Source organism: Silurus aristotelis (genome assembly GCF_946808225.1).
Source record: "Silurus aristotelis genome assembly, chromosome: 1".
Lineage (NCBI taxonomy): Eukaryota > Metazoa > Chordata > Actinopteri > Siluriformes > Siluridae > Silurus > Silurus aristotelis.
The window spans coordinates 40,370,019-40,391,896 of NC_139574.1; the positions used below are offsets into that span (position 1 = coordinate 40,370,019).

At 39.8% G+C, this 21,878-nt stretch overlaps 1 protein-coding gene and 1 long non-coding RNA gene across 3 annotated transcripts in view; one reads left to right on the plus strand and one right to left on the minus strand.

Annotated features, from left to right (window-relative positions):
* The window catches only part of LOC310724525 (eukaryotic translation initiation factor 4 gamma 3-like), a 367,925-nt gene that overhangs the window by 231,810 nt on the left and 114,237 nt on the right, over positions 1 to 21,878 (plus strand). The window lies entirely within an intron of this gene.
* On the minus strand, positions 401 to 2,205 carry LOC310725643. The gene is made up of 5 exons (XR_014533458.1): positions 2,105 to 2,205; positions 1,717 to 1,842; positions 1,328 to 1,426; positions 714 to 805; positions 401 to 455 (listed from the first exon to the last, which is right to left on the minus strand). It is a non-coding gene; the product is annotated as an uncharacterized lncRNA (long non-coding RNA).

A 21,878-nucleotide genomic window follows, 5' to 3' on the forward strand; every position in this document is an offset into this window, starting at 1 on the left:
ACAGTTCCAGTTATTAATAAAGAGAAGTTTGTGCTCTCGACACCATGACTGTAACCATTCATTTAGTGCAAAGAGTCTACTAAACTTCTCAGCCCCTCACTGGTAAGTGGGAAGAGGTCCTGACACTATGATCCTCGTTGTGGGTGATGTGCTGCGTACCGTCTCCACCAGGATCCTGAAATCCCTCTTTAAGATCTCCGTTTGCCTCAGCCGCGTGTCGTTCGTTCCGGCATGAAGAACAACCGCTCCGAAGTTCTCGTTCAGGATCGCGGGTACCTGCGCAGCGACATCCAGAACATGAGCACCAGGAAAACAGCGAGTGTGCACCTTACCTTTGTCTCCGGTAGCGCAGACATGCCGGACGATGGAATTTCCAAGAATCACAGTATGACATTCCGCGGACATTTCATCCATGGTTTCATCCACGTCATGACCTGCTCCCATCCTGCTGCCACCTAAAAAGATAAATAAATAACAACAATCTGCACTTACTTTATCTTTAATAAGAATTTACAGTAAATACATTTACAAATAAATACATAAATAAAATATAAAAATAAATAATAATAAATTGGCAATTCACACAACAAACAAATTAAATAAATTTTTCAGTATGCACACACACACACACACACACGCACACATTTAAATCGCTATCTCTCTAATCACACTTAATTCCTGCAGGATTAATTACAGGTTGGGTGACCTCTAACCTCTCGTGTGGTGCTGATGTTCCTCCTCAGAAGTCCGTCTGCTGTCTGAAGTCTCAGCTCCACCCTCTTCAGGTCATCAGACTTCATCAGGGCTGTCAATTAAACAAAACCTATGTTTATCTACACTTATGATACCAGGACGAGAAAAACCCTTTGAAGATGTTCTTCTTAAAGGCAACATTTGTGCTGGTTTAGAAATAAAACTGCATCAAGTCTACCCACCAACACACTGCTTTTTACAGCACAAACACAAACACTTTTCTCTTTTCTGATCAGACGAGCTGCCATTTGAGTTCACTGACAATGTTCTTATATTAACAAATGAAATTGATCACAGTATGATTTTTAACCCATATTGATTATTGCACATTTTTAAAAGTCCTCTGTAACAACCAGCCAAAAATATGCCGAGTCAAGCGATTAGATCAGACATACACAATAGTATTTCAAAGCAATTTTCAAGCGAAATGATTTCATAAAATAACTATGCTGTCACTTTTACTCAGCTCTTCTATTATTATTACTCAAGTAGTAGAAAATCTACTGCCCACTGGATCCTGTTTGGTCCAGATCTTCCAGTGGAGTCTAAATCTAGTGTGCAGCCAACAGCTCACCTGCTCAGTAATGAAGTTGTTCCCATCCACGGTTTCAGGAAGAAAATCAGCCCAGCTCAGTTTAGAGTCCCTCCATAAGGCCTCCACTTCCTTTTGGCTCTAAAGTGAAGAAAAACACAGCAATGACTTAAAAAAAAAGAACCTTTTTCAACTAGTATGACAAAATACTTTTCTTTTTTCAGTCATATTCTATAGAAGATCTCACAGCTCATCATTTGTTTGCAGAGAAGGTTCAATATTTCTGCAAATAATATGCCGGCTCTTGCCACAGGAAGTAGTGGTTTGCTAAATTCACTGGAATTCACAAGAAATCAACAATTAAAAACAAACACCAACTTCCTTTCCAGCAAAAAATGTATATGTATAGTCTCAAATGTAACTGTAAATACATGAATAATTCTCTCAAAGAGATTCCTCCTTCCCGAAGCACAGGATTAACGAGCTCAGCTATGTACTGCCATACATAAGGAATGTCAATCGCCATATCATCTGCTATCTCGAGGGTTTCTGAGAACCTGTGTAAACAAGGATCGGTAAGAAAATGGGGGAAAAGAGAGCAAAAAAAAACACAGACAAAAGTCTTAATAAAGGATTCTGATTCTCATAAAATTCTCAAAAAAATGACCAAATGTAAACGCAAGCGTATTCATAATAATGCTAACAATAACCCCATTGGGTGTAAATATGTCATCAAGCTGTGGACATCTCATGACGCAGACAGTAGTGTCTCTGGCGCCAGTGGGAGACGGAGCTGTGTGGTGCAGGAATGTCACTCACCCTTTAAAAAACTGAGATGTGGAGAGGATCCCAGCCTGCAGCAGCTGATGGAACAGATGACCCATGTGGTCACGTGTGATCTGGTTTCGCTCCAGCGTGGTCTCCACACCCACCAGAACAAAAACGTACAGCATCCCGCCCTGGTCCAGTTCCTTCACGCAATGCAAGGCCTCCGGCACACGAACCCACCACGATTATGTGACGCAGTAACACGATAATAACCGATGTGTATTCAACTAAATGTGATCATAAGACACTGCATGAGATCATTAGTTTGTAATCATTTATGTGTAGAAACTCCTCGATAATGGATTTAGAGCGTTTCTCCATTTCCTCCTCTGATAGCGCAGGCTTGTTTGTAGTCGAGTCTGGCACTGTGTCGAGTTTTACTGAAACACAAGAGACATGATGTGTCATGACTAAAAATGCTGATGCATTAAACTGAATTAAGTTTCAACAACAACACCTACAATCACAACCTGCTTTGAATATTTTCACAACATGAACACAGGAGAGAGCTGAAAAAGGACACAGACTACATTCACTACAGACTCACCTGATGCTCCGGATGTGGCTCTAGCGCTAGTTTCTCCATTGCAGCCGTTCTTCCAGTTCAGCCGTCGTCCCCCGAAATTCCGTCCCAAATAAATCTTATCATCTGTTGGTAACTACACACAAACACAATTCAGTTTAAATAACAACGCTTCTCATAAACCTGGTAGAAAAACGTGTACTTTAACAGATTGCCAGTTTTGAAGTAGAATTCCATAACATTACTTAAATTGTGTGAATTGTGTAACTCGAGTAATTCGAATACAAAAAAGCATCGAGGCAAATAACTTGGCTTAGTCTATTTAACTACACACAGAGCACCGTGTTTCCCCACGGACCATTCTTACTGATGCACCACCCGCTAAACTCTGAACAGGTAACACAGAAGACGCTGCAAAATGAAAAATGGAAGAACGGGAAAAAAATGTTTCAAAAGTATTTTATTAAAATAGGAATGAAGCAGCTCTCCTATAGCTCTAAATCCACAAACATTTGGGGGATTTCTAACGCTTAGTTCAGGCAACTCTTAAAGGTTAATACTTTTCAACTACGTAAATCGTTTCACCAGCAGGTTTGAGTTCATCTACATCTCAAGCTTTAAATGCTGACTGAAATAGTTCAAGCTTGCATTTGAAAAGCATGTTTCTGCACATGTAAAGTCAGTACCTTGTTGATTTTAGGGATCTTGTTGGGGTCTATTGTAATGTTCATGCTCACAGTGTTCATGGTCTCATGACTTGGAAATACTGTAGAAGAAACAAGAAATAACAACAAAAAGTTGCAGTGCATTGGTTAAGTGCTGTGAAAAGAAAGGGGACTAAGCTGTAAAAAGGATTAATCTAGAACACATATGCCCTCTATAACCTCGCCTATTCATGCCCATGGATCGTAGCTTTTCTTGAACTTTTCTTTGCTTCTCCTGCTCCTAAAATTTGGCATCCATGTGGATATTTTCAATGGTCTTCGGTCCTTCTACAACTCTCCGTGATACCCAGTTGTGCTGAAACGAGGAATCGGACACGTCATTCACTGTTTTCTTTTCATTTCATTATGTACTACTGTTAAATATAAGCACGGATGCACATCTTGTAGGCAAACAAACAAGTTCACTGACCAGGCGCAGGTCAATGACATCATGGAGCATGAAGTGAACACGTGATGAGGTTTTTCCCCTTCACAATTCCTTCCATCTTTTTAAAGTACATATCCATTTGTACCTGAAGTAGGAATAAAATTAGGCAACAATTCAGCAGTCGTGCTCCAATACCTATTCTACTGTTCCAATAGTTCCAATAGAAGTACTTTAGGAAACATGTTTAATAGAAGATATTTACAGCTCTCAGACGTGACAAGTTGTTAAAAGCAGATGTTCACTGGCGTTTCATAAACATTTCATCAGTTACACTTGGAACAGCTGTTCGAATATTAAACAACAGGAAGCACACTATTTATGTAATATAGCTCTAGCAATTTCTCCAAGCCTCTTTGTATTGGTCTATAAATTATAAGCAAGTGCTCTGTTAACCTGTGCAATGAAAATGCTCTACAATGGCGTCTTTGGTTGTTTACCTTGGCCTTCTTCAAGTCCATCTCGTTGCTGGCGGTCGTGAGGAGAATAGAGAGGCACTCGAGACTTTCCTAGTCATTTTGTTTCAGCAGTTTTACCACGCAGTTATAAATGATGGACTTGGGCAACATCCGCAACTTAAACAGCTCCCCGATGAACTTGACGTTACCCTTGGTTTTTCTGCGAGCTTTGTTTTTCGCCTCCTCCAGCTCGTCCTGAAGCCCCTCACGATTACTGGCCTGGAAAAGTCAATCATCATAAAAACTAAAAATCTGTGCAATTAAAAAATAAAAATATTACACATGAAGATACCATAGAAATGTTACAGAAGGACGGGTTTAAGCCTGATAACAGATTATCCACTTGAAGCTTCATTTGCAAATTCAGTAGATTTTGATTATATTTTTATTCCTGCTGGAATATTTGAGATATTTGAGTCTCTGGAGCTGAGCCCCTGTGGGTCCGGTGGCAACTTATTTTGGTTACACTGTAAAAGCAGAGAGTGAAGCAATGATCTGTGAAACAATATTCCTTATTTGGTTTTAAACTTCAAATAAAGCCCACATGTCAGGAGGCTTACCTTGTGTAGCACCACATCAGGTATGGGTGGAAGCCCCTCTGGCTTCTGCACACAATCAGGCATGAACTGGATGCTCAAAAGAAAGTTTCTACTATATTGTATCCTCTTATTCTCCATCTCTGGCTCTGAGAAAGGAACGAGCAAAAGCAGACATGAAAAGTAGTGAAAAACATGATGAAGTGTGCGAGTCAGAAGAAGTAGGAGTCACTGTGCATTTCATCCTCAAAGCTGGGCTCGGGTTCGTTCTTCGGCGGCTCGGCTTCCTGCGCTTCGATCTCATCTGCTGGTGTTTCTGCTGAAGCCAGATGCTCCACAATCACAGGAGACACACTGGAATTCTCGACTGTGGTTGAGACTGGCTCAAGGTCAAAGTCAGACTGCTGGAAAGCGAGCTCTGGCTTATCCTAACACACAAACACACCCAATTAATAATAAAACACCAGGATTACTGTGAATTTGTAGTGTAAATGTAGGTTTCACACATTCACCGAAGTGAACGACAGCATTTCTATCTTTATATATAGTTATTTAAAGAAATACTCCAGTGTTGGCACCTCAGTTTATATCTACAGTATTTGTAGTCCATGTGCAAAAACTACAACCAAGAGCTAACATGCCTCCTAGTTTATTGAGACGAGCAGAAAACGTTACTCATCACTCGATTACAATGAAAGTCAAAGGGCAGTTGTGGGAAAAAGGAAGGATTATGTGAGATTTTTATACGCCATTACCAAAAGATAATATTGCATATTGAAATTTAAAGATGTTTAATTCTTTTATTTGTAGAAAACGTATTTAAAAAGTACGGGTCTTATTTCTAAAAGTACGGATTTGTTCTTTTAGGCTACTTTTGTAGTCAACACCGTTTAACATGCACAACAGTTTAACAATTTGCAATACGTCTTAATTAAAACATGTTGGAAAATGCTGGACTACACGTTTAATTTAGTCACATTGTAAAAGATCTTGACCAATTAAAATCCAGTGCGGGGACAGCGACGAGCCCTAAACTCACCTCTCTGAGCGATCGGGAGTCGTCAGGACGAGGAGCTGTGTCTGTTTCGGCTCATCGATGGTGAATAGAGCAGAAGCTGGAACCTCTGGGGGCACGTGCACAGGCTCTGTTTTATCTGGCTTTGGTGTGACGGCTTGTGCAGGACCGGGCTCAGCTGAAGAGGTAGACTTTTCAGCGCCATCTAATGCAGCAGATTTTACTGAATAACTCTCAAGCTGTTCATCTGTAGACAACAGAGACAGTAGCAATTAAATCACAGACTAGACGAGTCAAAAATAAAAAATAAAAAAATAATTGAGGCTCATATACTCAGTAAATGAACCAGTACTGAAACAAAGAGTAAGCACACGCACCGTTTTCCTCTTCCTCTTGGTAGATGGATGTTGCTGCAGTGGAGGGACCATTGGGAATGGAGTCTGGTTGTACACGGCCTGATCATTATAGTAGAACATCCCTGCAGCCGACACTAATAAGAACAGTATCAGTTTCAATTAAAGACCAACATGTAAGCTGTGAGGATCATAACATCCTACAAGAAAACCAGGCTTTTTGTAAGGATGACTGGAAAGGCATGATCAACTTACCATTTGTTGGGGTAGTAGGTCCAGGGAGTACAGTGTAGCATGTATTGAATCCTGTGGGATGGACTGAGTACTGCTGAGGAGGCACCACATGTACTGGAGCACTGTAATAATACTGGAACACAAACAGCATATAAGTTTGGCATAAAAATCACAAAAATGCTAAAGCTATTTGAAGGTTAACGTAAACAGTATTTGAAACTTGCAGCTATAAAAGGACACACAGGGACAAATTCAAAGCACCAGGGTACACACATGACCCCTGACCTTTCCCACAACTACATCGAACAACCTCCAAGTCTCTACCTTGTCCCTGTGTGCCTCATTACATATAGCACAGTTAGGTATGGTAATGTAGGTGAAGTAATGTGGGTGAGATAAACTCAGGCAATGCAGGAGGGAAAGACAGGGCAGAGTAAGGGGGAGGAAGTGCAGGCCAGACAGGGGTGGGATTTTAAAGTCAGGCTAGGAAAGGTAGGTAGAACGTATTTCCTGATTAGCACACATTAGCATACAGATATCATTTTGGTCCAAACTCAGTAATGATTTCGTTTAAATAGAGTTCATAGAGTAAGTAGTTTCATTGATTTGTACAATTCTGATATACTTCATGAATAACCTTCACTCTGTTTAATCAAATCAGAGCCGGGTCCTTTTAGAGCGGTTGCCAGTTGCGCTCACATTCCTCTATATGGAGATTTTGACAATCTGATTTTAGAAGTCAGTTATGTTTTATAGATCGTTCTGAACCATAATCAGGTCCCCAATAATATCGCAGATTGGATACCACTTTTCATTCATTCCTCTTCGTTTAGTTCTGCTTAAAGACAGAGTAAGTGATCAAGGGGTTTACAAAATGAGGCCGTTTGGCTGCCATAAGTAAAATCTAAATGAACAGTGTGTTTAGGTGATGAGGTAGTGATGGGCTTTAGTTTATTCTGTGTGAAAAACAGTGTGTGTTTGAACTGTACATTACCAGCATTTGTTCTTCTGGAGAACTCGCAGTCATGTTCACCACCACAGGAACGTAGGTCCCTGAATACTGTTGATTAGAACAACGTGAAAATGTCTGTCACTACATTTGACATCATATTTAATGTTCTCTCTTATACTTGCTCAATACAGATCTAGAACATATACAGAATATATATTTGTCAATATTTAGTGTAATTGAAGAAATGAGGATGGATAACCCAGCCATTAGGGGGGCACAAGCCAGTGCACTCTTAGTGCCGGTCCCAGAGAAGAAAGTTTCTGATAGGGTGATGATCGTGAAGGTGGAAGTTGAAGGGATGATGATAAATGTCATCAGTGCCTATGCTCCACAAGTTGGCTGTGAGATGGAGGAGAAGGAAAGATTCTGGAGTGAATTAGATGAAGTGGTAGATGGTGTACCTAGGAAAGAACGATTGGTGATTGGGGCAGACTTTAATGGGCATGTAGGTGAAGGGAACAGAGGAGATGAGGAGGTGATGGGTAGGTATGGTTTTAAGGAGAGGAATGTGGAAGGGCAGATGGTGGTAGATTTTGCTAAAAGGATGGAAATAGCAGTGGTGAACACGTATTTTAAGAAGAAGGAGGATCATAGGGTGACGTATAAGAGTGGAGGAAGGTGCACACAAGTGGATTATCTTCTGTGTAGGAGATGCAACCTGAAGGAGATTGGAGACTGTAAGGTGTTGGCAGGGGACAGTGTAGCTAGACAGCATCGGATGGTGGTCTGTAGGATGGTTTTGGAGGCGAAGAAGAAGAGGAGGAAAGTAAGGATTGAAAGAAGAATAAGATGGTGGAAACTGAAGGAGGAAGAGTGTAGTGTGAGGTTCAGGGAAGAGGTCAGACAGGGGCTTGGTGGTGGTGAAGAGGTGCCGGATGATTGGGCAACTACTGCAGGAGTGATGAGGGAGGCAGCTAGAAAAGTACTTGGTGTGACATCTGGAAATAGAAAGCAAGACAAGGAGACGTGGTGGTGGAATGAGGAAGTGCAGGAGAGCATTAGGGGAAAGAGGTTGGCAAAACAGAAGTGGGATCGACAGAGTGATGAGAAAAGTAGGCAGGAGTACAAGGAGATGCGGCAGCAGGTAAAAAGGGATGTGGCGAAAGCCAAGGAAAAGGCATATGAGGAACTGTATAAGAGGTTGGACACTAAGGAAGGAGAAAAGGATTTATACCGATTGGCCAAGCAGAGGGACCGAGCTGGGAAGGATGTACTGCAAGTTAGAGCAATAAAGGATGGAGAGGGAAATGTGTTGACTAGTGAGGAGAGTGTGTTGAGAAGATGGAGGGAGTATTTTGAGCAGCTGATGAATGAGGAAAATCAGAGAGAGAGAAGGTTGGAGGATGTGGAGTTGGTGAAGCAGGATGTAGATAGGATTAGTTAGGAGGAAGTGAGAGCAGCGATTAGGAGGATGAAGAATGGAAAGTCGGTTGGACCGGATGACATACCGGTAGAAGCGTGGAGATGTTTAGGAGAGATGGCAGTGGAGTTTTTAACCAAATTGTTTAACAGGATTCTGGAAGGGGAGAGGATGCCTGAGGAATGGAGAAGGAGTGTGCTGGTACCGATCTTTAAGAATAAGGGAGATGTGCAGACCTGCAGTAACTACAGGGGAATTAAGTTGATCAGTCACACCATGAAGTTATGGGAAAAAGTAGTGGAAGCCAGGCTGAGAGAAGAGGTGACCATCTGTGAGCAACAGTATGGTTTCATGCCGAGGAAGAGCACCACAGATGCCTTATTTGCTTTGAGGATGTTGATGGAGAAGTATAGAGAAGGACAGAAGGAATTGCATTGTGTATTTGTGGATTTAGAGAAAGCGTACGACAGGGTGCTGAGAGAGGAGTTGTGGTATTGTATGAGGAAGTCAGGTGTGTCAGAGAAGTATGTGAGGGTGGTGCAGGACATGTATGAGGACAGTGTGACGGCAGTGAAGTGTGCAGTAGGTACGACAGACTGGTTCAGGGTAAAGGTTGGACTGCATCAAGGATCGGCCCTGAGCCCTTTCCTGTTTGCAGTGTAGATGGACAGGTTGACGGACGAGGTCAGACAGGAGTCTCCCTGGACTATGTTGTTTGCAGATGATATTGTGATTTGTGGTGAGAGTAGAGAGCAGGTTGAGAAGAGCCTGGAGAGGTGGAGATATGCGCTGGAGAGAAGGGGAATGAAAGTCAGTAGGAGTAAGACAGAGTACATGTGTGTGAATGAGAGGGAGGGCAGTGGAGGGGTGCGGTTGCAGGGAGAAGAGGTGGAGAAGGTGGAGGAGTTCAGGTACCTGGGGTCAACAGTGCAAAGTAATGGAGAGTGTGTTAGGGAAGTAAAGAAAAGAGTGCAGGCAGGGTGGAGTGGGTGGAGAAGAGTGACAGGAGTGATTTGTGATAGTAGGGTATCTGCAAGAATGAAAGGAAAAGTTAAAAGGGCTGTGGTGAGACCTGCAAAGTTGTATGGATTAGAGACAGTGGCATTGAGTAAAAGACAGGAGGTGGAGCTGGAGGTAGCAGAGCTGAAGATGTTGAGGTTTTCGTTGGGAGTGACGAGGATGGACAAGATTAGAAATGAGTTTATTAGAGGGACAGCACATGTAGGATGTTTTGGTGACAAGGTGAGGGAGGCGAGATTGAGATGGTTTGGACATGTGCAGAGAAGGGAGATGAATTATATTGGTAGAAAAATGCTGAAGATGGCGCCACCAGGTAGGAGGAAAAGAGGAAGGCCAAGGAGGAGGTTCATGGATGTGGTGAGGGAAGACATGCAGGTAGTTGGTGTGAAAGAGGCAGATGTAGAGGACAGGGTGGTATGGAGACGGATGATCCGCTGTGGCGACTCCTAATGGGAGCAGCCGAAAGAAGAAGAAGAAGAAAAAGAAGAGAAATGAGGATGGATATTTCTGTATGTTGTTGCAGTTTTAAAGTGAACATTCCTACTGCAGTAAACAAAAGAGTTAATGATCCGCTTCTTTCTCTTCTTTTCTCACTCCATGAGAAGTGAGAAAACTCAGGAGAAATGTAAAGGAACGATGAAGCAGGAAAAAAAAAAAAAAGTTTGGAAAAGCCAAAGCTTCACATCTACGGTATGTAGAGAGACGATGAGACACAAGTTGATGCTGTAGAGACTGTAGATTTATTTTTTTGTCGAAACTATTGAATTTGTTGTTGTATGTTATTCTTTTTTCAAACTGTTGTTATATTTAAACCGTGCCACACACAAAAACATCGAGTAAGGAATTTGTGACACACACACACACACACACACACACACACACACACACATTAACATGTCTTTAGCCGAATTAGTGTTAGTTTTAGCATAATTAGCGGCTAAAAGCTCAAAACTAAAAAAGAAGAAAACTTTTTCTCACCATCGCTGCTGATTCTCTAAGATTATTCTAATGCACTTTTTCCACGTCTGATTTTAACAACGGCCATCAATTCAATAGTAGACTTACAATGTTTGCATGTTACTATGACAGCATGACATTTGACTATGACGTTTCATTGGTGGATTAAAAAGATTGTTGCACCAATCAGGGATGCTACGTCACAGAGATGGTGATGGCACGACTCTACATGAGCTCCTGTAGTGTTTCTCTGTAGAAACACACACCCGGGTTAGAGGAGAGCGCCCCCTGCTGGACTTTTGTTTGGTAAGCTTTCCAGTCTATTAATCATTGCTGTTTGTTTCTTGTCTTTCTTCTATCTTATTGTGTACGGGCCACAAATACACCGTTTTCCATGCTAAGAGCATCTTTTATTCGTTGATCCGTTCCCTGGTATTACTCGAAGCATTAGTGCCCCCGTATGGCACTCATCAGTATTACTGATCACTGCTAGTGATTGGAAGATGGCATCATTTCAGTGACTTGGTTCTTTAGATCATTTCGTTCCTTTGATCAGAAATAATATAAAATGGTACATTTCCAATAAGCAGATACCCATACACACGTCTACATACACGAACTCTGACATTAGTTCCAATAATGAAAATATGACAAGGCAGCTAAAGGACAAATGATGATAAACAGAATGAGTAGCTCACCCTCATCTCTTCTGGTCCGTATCGTTCATTCCTTAATCACGTGACTCCCATAATTATTATAACAATAACATCAAGATTCGGACTAAAAAAATAATTAAAATACTCGCACAAGAGGATTCATGACATGAACCTTTTTATAAACCGAACAAAATAAAAATTCTTCCATGCAAATGCGTTAACACGATTAATGCTGTTGATAAGACCCAAAACTTGAGGGACAAAATGTGCTTCCTCAAATCTCCACCTCCTCTTCACCTGGCATCCGTATCAGATCTCGAATCGGCCCATTTATCATTCCTTTCAGGAAATATACACAAAGTGCACGTCACAAAGTCGTGATTGTGAACATCACATCAGCTTAGATAACGTCTCATGTAAAAAGTCCACCGCTAAATCTTTCAATCGGACTGATTTGAATCGGAATGACAGGATCGAGGGTACCTGCACAGCGACATCGAGAACACGAGCACCAGGAAAACAGCGAGTGTGCACCTTACCTTTGTCTCCGGTAGCGCGGACATGCCGGACGATGGAATCTCCAAGAATCACAGTATGACGTTCCGTCTCGCGGAGAGGGGCGAAGCGGTTCTCGGTCGAGATCTCGAAGGCCGGTGGTGGTGGTGGGGGAGACGTCCTGGACCGGGGCTTGGCTCGTGTCTTCCGCTGCTGCAGCATCCAGGGTCCGTGGGCCTGGGCAGAGAAACACGTGGAGTTGAGGTGCTGGGAGCGTTAGATTCAACCCGGGAATTTACCTGGGACGAGTGAGCGTCCACCCGGGATGTTTCCAGCGCCGCTTTCCGCTCTCGCAGCTGGGCATCGAACGAGTCCTCACCTGTGCTCAAAGGCAGACACACAAAAAAGGAGAGATAAATAGTAAAGTTTGTTTAAAAACACAGTCAAACACAGGAAGCTACGTCACAGAAAGTCTGCAAGCAGAGAGTCTCCTTTCCACGTCATGACCTGCTCCCATCCTGCTGCCACCTAAAAAGATAAATAACTAACAACAATCTGCACTTACTTTATCTTTACAGTAAATACATTTACAAATAAATACATAAATACATAAATACAATATGAATATAAATAATAATAAATTGTAATAATAATAATAATAAATACATTTTTCACTACAAAGTCATTTTCCTAAAAACAGATCTTTCTTGCTTTGTTTGTTGCAAAGTCATCAATTACATCATCGTTGCAAATCTGACCAGCACTTGTATGGTTGATGAACAGCCCCCAAAATACTTATAATTCTTATTATTATTATCATAACTGCAGTAACACACACACACACACACACACACACACACACACACACACACACACACACACACAGCTGCATTAACACATTTAAATCACTATCTCTCTAATCACACTTAATTCCTCCAGGATTAATTACAGGTTGGGTGACCTCTAACCTCTCGTGTGATGCTGATGTTCCTCCTCAGAAGTCCGTCTGCTGTCTGAAGTCTCAGCTCCACCCTCTTCAGGTCATCAGACTTCATCAGGGCTGTCAATTAAACACAACCTATGTTTATCTACACTTATGATACCAGGACGAGAAAAACCCCCTCTGAAGATGTTCTTCTTAAAGACTGAAATCCGTATCAGAGCTCTTTTATAGAAATATATATATGACTGTATAATGCTGCTGCCATTAGGACTTTATTTCACATCACATGAATCTGCTGCACTTGTGAGTGGATTTGATTCGGACTTTTCTGATAAGCGTCTCTAATAGATCAGTGTAATTATTATAATATTAACGCTTAGTGGCGTCTCACCGTCCAGACTACAATTATCTCATACATACAACTGAGCATATCATTTAAACTCACACCTAGAGGTCGACTGATACAGGATGACCAATATATGTTGCTGATTTCTTTTGTCCGATATGTTTGTCCAAATAAAATCTCGACAAATATAAACCTATTTTGTAATGACACTGAATTGAAATAAAAAAAACTAAATAAAAAATCTGTGTGACATGAACAACTCATATTTCTTGTCCACTTATTACACTATTTATAACTTTTAGAATAAACTTTAAAAACTGGACCAATATAAAGTTTGTTCACAAACTTTTACTAAACTGAGTTTATTTATATGATCATCACCATTCATTACATCGCATTACCTCTGTCTTTGTCCCGCTTTTCTTCTTCTACACTTTTTCTTCTTTTTTATTTAATTTGTATTGTTTTCCAGCACAGTAATGTGATGAATGTAAATAATGTTATGTTTGCATCATTATGCTATAAAACACATATTATCCCATTAAGTTCGGAGCATGCGCAGAAAGAACCGGAAACATGACTGCACAGCGTTTTTTACTCGTTTACTCTGCACACTGCAAACACACCCACATGCAGCACGAGAGTGCCCTCTAATGGCTATCAAATATTATACCATTAATGCAATTTTACCAATGTCACTATGACCATTATTAATTTAGGGGCTTCAGGAAAGTCTGCAAAGGAAACAAAACTATACCAACCTTTTCCGTTTGTCTGAATCGTTGCACGAAACACATTAAAAAAATCCGAAAACACAGCGACAAGTCAGACAAACCGGAAAAGGTAGGTATAGTTTTGTGAATGGAAACTTAGCAATCATTGGAGAAGACACCTGTCATTCACCTGTATATCTTGACTGACAGGTGTCTTGTCCAATGATCGGTAAGTTTACATTCACAAACTATACCTACATTTTCCGGTTTGTCTGACTTGTGTTTTCGGATTTGTTATTTTGTTTTCGGATTTGTTAATCTCTTTTGCACTTCTCACACACACACACACACACACACACACACACACACACACACACACACACACACACACACACACACACACACACACACACACACACGTGCTCAGCTCTGCTCGGTGTCTTTCTCCTTTTTCTCCTCATCACCAGTCACTAAAACAGAGCACACTGATTAGTCCCATCAGCCACAGATCTGCTTCTCACCGCTCGTTTCCCCCCGGCTCCACCCTCCATTCACCAACCGCCGCTCGTGCACGCACCCGCTGCTCCATCCAGCAGTAGTGTTCAGGTGTTGTGAGGTGAATCCAGTGTTAACCCTGTCAGAATAACTGCTGAAAGATCATCCACTTTCTTGTGCCAATCCATGCGATTAATTATAAAGTACAGATGTTTAAGTGAATCAGGTTCTGCCCCACATTAACTGTCAGCTATATTGCTTTCAGAGCTCAAAATGAACAAAGCACTAAAGCTGCAAGAAAATACCTCAACTTCAGTTTCTGTCAAATTCCTTTTCTTTAAGGACATCAAACATCACTGACTTTACTAAAGTGGATTTCAAGAAAAAAATACCATCATTGAATGCTCTCTGTGATGAAGAGACATTAGACATGATTGAAATTCAAAATCTTTATTTATTTAATAGTGTTTATTGTGTCTCGCTGTAGTGAATGTGTTCAGACTCTCTGTTTCGCTTGTCTTCTTATTTTTTTTCTATTTCTCCTTTTCTTTTGAAGGTTTTTTTGTCTCAGCTGAGCAACAATTTCCTCCCATCGCTCTCGGACTCTCATATAATGTTCTGTTTTATTCTCTGAAGTTTTCTTTTCTTCCTCACAGAGATTCTGGGTATCCTGGAGCCCCCTGTTGGTCTGAAGCTGTAAGTTGTTCCTCTCCTCTATGTCAAGTTTAGTTTTCTCTCTTTCGTCCTCTTGTTTTTCCTCAAAATCCAATGTGGGCTCAAACTGAGCAACACGTTCCTCCAGTCGCTCTTTCTCTCTGATCAAATGATCACTCTCCTGCTCTGCACTATTTTTCACTTTCTCACAGTGATTCTGAGTATCCTGGAGCTCCATGGAGGTCTGTTCCAAATTTACCTCAAGCTGAGCAACATGTTCCTCCACTTTCGTTTGTTCTCTCGTCCAGCTCTCTCTCTCACAGTCTACAGTTTTCTCCAGTTCCACATTGATTTCCAGGGAAGACTGGAGCTCCATGGTGGTCTGTTCCAAAATAAACTCAAGCTGAGCAACACGTTCCTCCAGTTGTTTTTGTTCTCTCACCCAGCTCTGGCTTCTCTCAGTTATGTCCTGTTCCTGCTGCTTTCGCTCAGAAGCCAAAGTAGCCTCCAGCTTTTGCACCGTCTGTAGCAGAATGTCTTTCTCTTCTTTCTCTTCTGTTATCTTCTCTATCATTAGAAGAGAAAATGCATCCAACTCTTTCTCTACTTTCTCCATGAGTTCCAGCTTCTCCTTCATTTCAGCAATCTGCTTAGTTTTCTTTGTTCTTCTGCTTTGAAAAAACTTTCTCAACCTTCTGAAGAGCTCCATGTTTATGCCTCTTTACTCACACGCAAAAACCTCGGAAATGAGAGAAACAGAGACGCGTTCCCAATTATAGACGTTGCCTTACTGTGACGTCACAGGGAGATGCCCCGCCCTCCGTCTGTGACGTAACCCGGTCTCTCTTAAAACTATGCGCATGCGCACATTACAGAAGTAAAGAGCGGATAAAATATCATGTCTTCACAGCTTTTCTGTTGTTTCTGAGAGAAGAGCGATATTACAGTCATTAATAAGATAAAAACGGCTGTAAACTGTGTATAAAGCGAGTGAATCCGAGTTGAGAACCGGAAGTTGACCGGAGTGACTCTATGAATGTTGCAGAATCATAAATGACCAGTAGGTGGCAGTGTGATGTGTATTAGAGCTCACTGTCACAGCAGGTAATTAGAAGTAGTGGAGCTCTAATGACGTCATTAATAGCGAGGACAAGACACACAGCAGTTTGGGATTCTTTTATTGACTTTATTGATTAATTGATTTGGAGTATGATTGTGTTTCTGATCAAAGTAAGTTCATGTGTATGGAGTAAAAACAACCTGTACATTTCTCACTTCCAGACAGTATTATGAGATGTTCATCTGCTGGAAGTTCATGTTTAATGCTGCATGTTTTATAGGATTTATGAGCTGGAAGAAATGTTTTACTTTTAAATGTTTTCTTTTAACCAACTGGTGCATTTTTATCTATATGCTTCAGATGAGTTTTATAAAAAACACATTTTTACTTTTAAAAAATTAAATGTTATTCTGAGTGAAACCAATTGTTTATTAAATGCATTATTCACTAAATAAACATCAATGAAAACTGGATGATTTGTTTTTATTGAATGTAAAAATATTAATTTGAGGATAATTGAACTTAATAAATCGAATAGTTTTGGATTAAATGAAGTCTTTACTGAACTAAACATCACTGAATTCTCCTTTAAATCAACTTAAGTTTACTGAACTAAATACTGTTACTTATATGAAAATAAACCCGGTTTCTTGAACCCTGTTCGGTTTCAGCCCCACTTTTGGGCCTCACAGCTGAAAATGACCTTCCTGACTTTCAATGGTAAAAGTTCCTGACAACAGTGTGAGATTCCTATAAACATTATTCTGAGACTGTGTGTAGTCCTTTTCTCCCTCCGTCTGTTTGAGGAAAAGCAGCCTGATAACCAAATGTACTGGGAATAATAACATTCACACAATAAGCATAAGACTGGTATTTGAACATTAGAAAAACAGTAGAAGAAAAAAGTAATGAAAATAAAAGTAGCACAATGCTTCCTTCAGTGCCTCTGTGAATGATGGAGCACATCTGAACCTTCCTTTTATCCTTCCATTCTACAAACAGCACATCCTCTTCTCTCAGCCAGTTTGTTGACGACTTCTGTAGAACAGTTTGTAGCCCGTTTCCAACATCTTCTTATCAACAAGTGCCATGACAGATGGTCTACAGACTGGCTGGGTTGTAAAATCCTTATTCCACCTCTCTTCAGGTGTGTTGGGGGATACAACCAGTGAAGACTGGGATTTTCTGTCTCTCACTCTTACTGGTAGAGCTGAAACAGGTTCTGAGTTTGGAGACTGCTTGAACCTCTTTTCTGGTTGATGGCTGGTGTGTGGAACCCACTTCTCCTCAGAAGATTCAACTAAATGACTGTTGGAGCTGCTATCATGGGCCCTCAACTGCTCAGTTGTATGAATGAGATGATTATAACATAACATAGGGAATTGTTCATTTAGTTATAATTTTTTCTATAAAACTTCATTATAATGAAAGTAATATCTAATAATGTGTTAGTAATAATAATAATAATAATAATAATAATAATAATAATAATAATAATAAATCTGATAATAATGTTATTAACAGTGTAACAATAACTCAAAAATGTCGGTTCACTGGTTTCGGTTCAATTGAGTCTGAATCGAAAGATTCACTGGTAAATGACTCGATTCCACAGTTCTAACAAAATCTGTAACATAAAACATTTTGTCTCCTTAAAAATATTTCTTTCAGCAGTCTCACTCAAGAAAAAGAAACTTTTGTTCAGCAGCTGGTCAGAAAGTTCCTTCTCTGTTCCTGGGTTAGTTTGAGGGGTTCACCTCACTCAGCTTCGTCTCCGTGGTTTGGCTCGTCATCTTACATCATCGTCTCATTGTAATGAACGGTGTTCCAGCATGAAAAAACCCTGACCTGCATATATACAGACAATAATCAGTTCCCAAACATCTCAACATTCACTTTTTCTAGTTCAATAACAGAACAAATAGCATTCGTACAGTTCAGAGTCTGATTTGAGTATTGTTCAAGTTTTCATTGGATTCTAATATGTTTGATTGAGTTCTTGCATGTAGATGATAATAAATTTAATTCTAACTTCATGCAGGTTCTCAACATAAAGACTGGATTTTATATATAAAAAAAAAACCTTTTGACAAAATAAATTGTTTCAATGTTATTAAATCTGTACTCATTATTTCTACATTATTTATTACATTAATTTTAATCAGCTGATTTAATCAACAGTTTTAAGTTTTAGACAGTTTAATATTATTAAGAAAAATATCTTGCTTTGTAAAAGATCAGCATCACATATAACTAGACAACAAAACACTATTAATAATATTTGTACAGAATTAAGTAAAAAGAAAGTCCTAACAGGGCCACTAGAGGGCAGTGTGAGACTGACATCTGACAACCAACTGCAGGTATTATTATTATTATTATTATTATTATTATTATTATTATTATTATTAATATTAATATTAATATTATTATTATAGTTTTGGGGGGATTTATGAATGTTTCTTGCTTTGATCAACAGGATCAGTCCAGACCAGTTTTATTGTTTAAGCAAAACCAATTATTAGGAATTTATTTATTTTATCACTTTGGGTTTCATAAATGTGTAAATCTGCATATAATAATAATAATAATAATAATAATAATAATAATAATAATAATAATAATACAAATTAATCATTATGAAAAAATAAATGTGTAAATGTAGACCTTTATGTACTAAAGCACCTCAATGCAATAAAGTATTACATTCTAAAGTCCAGCAAACTCGACATGGGAGTCAATTCCTTGTAGCATTTTCTTGAACTTAGTTTGCAGGAGAAAATCTGGTTTTGTTGAAATAACAGGTAAACAGATGATAACTGGATAAATAACTAATGAATAAATGCTTCATCCAGCTCATTAACATGCAAACTGATGATGAGTTCCATCACCTGCTGTATGAACCTGAACAGAATCCACATTGTATTTCTAGTTGGAGATGCTGAGATTCTCTTTTTATTGAAATCTTTTGATTTAAACAGCAGGATGAGTTACTAAAGCTGAGCTTTTTCTCTCATTGAGACGTGAATTCTGCAGGACTGCTACTGCAATTTTTACATGAGATGCGATAAAATCGTCCACCTACAGAACCTACAGAAACCCAACGTAACTTCATGTAACTCAGCGTAACTTCCACGGAGGAGTCTCCCCCGTTTGGGTGGAGGAGGAACTGCTACAGTTTAGAGCCTGATTTGAGGTCAGAGCAAGTTGAGTTGTAACATGTAAATAGTACATTTAATAAATTTAGTTCCACCTTCATGCAGGTTCTCAGCATAAATAGTGAATGAACCACATCTAACTCAAAAAGACCGGTGTCTAAATAATTTTGACCACAAAGTGTGAATCAGCTGAAAAGCCGCAGCTTCAGATCAGTCGCTTTTCCACACTGAGGTTAAGGCCACATCTTGAAAATACACGATTATGCAGCCGCACTTTGTGTTGCAGGTCTAATCGTACACGTATGGTACGGGTGGTGGGAGCGGTCAAAATAGATGTAAAGACGCTTCAGAACGGCGTTTCCGTTTAGAAACAGAAAAATCTGTGCATTTTATTCACCATATTCAAAAATCTTTTTTAGGTTTGCTCAATCTTTCAAATAATTTTCATTTAGACTCTTCCTGTTTATTATATTCTTATTTAAAATGTAAGTTATTTTACTGCAGAGTTTTTAAGAAAAGTAAAGGCAAAATCACTCTAAACCTCAATGCATTTTTATGATGTATACCAACAGATAGCCTGCACCTTTTGATCTAAGTAGGCGTGGAGGATCATACTGGTACAGAAGTTCACTCAGATACTGCGGTGCCAGACCGTTAAGTGCTTTATACATCAGTAGTAGTATTTTATAATCAATGTGAGATTTGATTGGGAGCAGTGTAGACTGATTAAAACAGGGGTGATGTGGTCATATTTCCTAGATCTAGTGAGGACAAGGTCTTTTACAGCCGTACACGCTGAAACAGAAACACCATCCAGAGATGCTACGGAATCAGAAAGTTTACTTCTAGCTGCATGTGGTCCTAGTAAAAGTACTTCCAACTTATCTGAGTTGAGCAGAAGAAAGTTATCGAGCATCCACTGTCTAATGTCCTTTACACACTTCTCAACATTGTTAAGCTGATCTCTCTCATCTGGTTTTGCTGAAATATACAGCTGTGTATCATCAGCATAGCAATGGAATCTAATACCATGTTTATGAATAATTTCAAGAGGCAGCATATATAAAGAGAAAAGCAGAGGGCCTAAGACAGATCCTTGAGAAACACCAAACTTTACCTCAGAGAGTGTGGAGAACTCACCATTTACATCAACAAACTAATAGCGATCAGTCAAATAAGACCTGAGCCAAGAGAGAGCTGTTCCCTTTATTCCAACAACGTTCTCAAGTCTAGCAAGTAGTATAGTGTGATCAATGGTGTCAAAAGCTGCACTGAGGTCGAGCAAAACAAGTAAAGAGACAAAACCCTGATCAGAGATTAATAACAGGTCATTTACCACCTTAACTAGTGGTAAAGTCTGTGCTATGATGAGGCCGAAATCCTGACTGATACATTTCAGAAATGTTATTAATAAGTAGGTGTGAGCAGAGCTGCTGTGCTACAACCTTTTCTAAAAAATCTTTGGATATACAGGGGAGCTTTGATATTGGTCTGTAGTTGGACAGATTTAGGTACATAACCAGTGCTAATTGAAGAGTTTATTATTTTTAAAACAGGTTCAATTACCTCTGGAATTATCTGTTTAAGGAAACTTGTAGGCAAGGGATCGAGAATGCAGGTTGATGATTTTGATAAGGAAATAAATGAAATTAATTCATTCTCATGAATAGGACTGAAGGTTTGTAATTGACTAAACTTTCTTTCGGCTTCTCCCGTTAGGGGTCGCCACAGCGGATCATCCGCATGTTTTGATTTGGCACATGTTTTCACGCTGGATGCCCTTCCTAACACAACCCTCCCCAATTTATCCGGGCTTGGGACCAGCACTAAGGCTTGTGCAACCTTAATGGCTGCGGTTGGTTCCCTGACCGGGGATCGAACCCAGGCCGCAGCGGTGAGAGCGTCGCATCCTAACCACTAGACCACCAGGGAACCTGAAGCTTTGTAATTGATTGTCTGTTATAATTACACTGATGTCTACAGGGTTACTTGTAAAATAATTTGGATTTATATTAATCGTCTGGATTTCTTGCCTGATGTTTTGAACTTTATTATTAAAAAAGTTCATGAAATCATTACTACCTAATGATGGTGTGCATGTGAGTGCAGTGCTTTTATTTCCTGTTAATTTTGCTGAATAAAAATCTAGGATTATGTGTTTTATATTTATCTCTATGAGAGGCTAATGATCCAAAATCTGGTCCCAGGGCCAAATGCAGCCTGCAAACAGATGTTAATTGGTCCTTGGTTGCTTATAAGAATGTATGATGTATGGAAGAGATGAGCAGCAGCATAATTCAGAGCAAGAAAATAAAAAGCAGTAAAAGAGGATAAAATGTTTTTTCTTTGGATTTTGGTGAGTACACAGTTTGTCATGTGTAAAAATGGTTGTATATGAAATTAGATGTGTACTGATGTCATTGTGTGAGAGAAAATGCAAACTCAGATCTTGAACAATGGGATTCTGGTGAGTTTTGTGGTATTAAAAGGTAAAGATGTGTGTTGGTTGATCAGTAACGTGTATATGAGTCTGAACTGTTCATATTGTGCGATAATGACGATGAGGAACTGTTTAATTAGCGTCGTGTGACTGAGTGTCGAATGATAGTGGAAATAGTGGAAACCAGT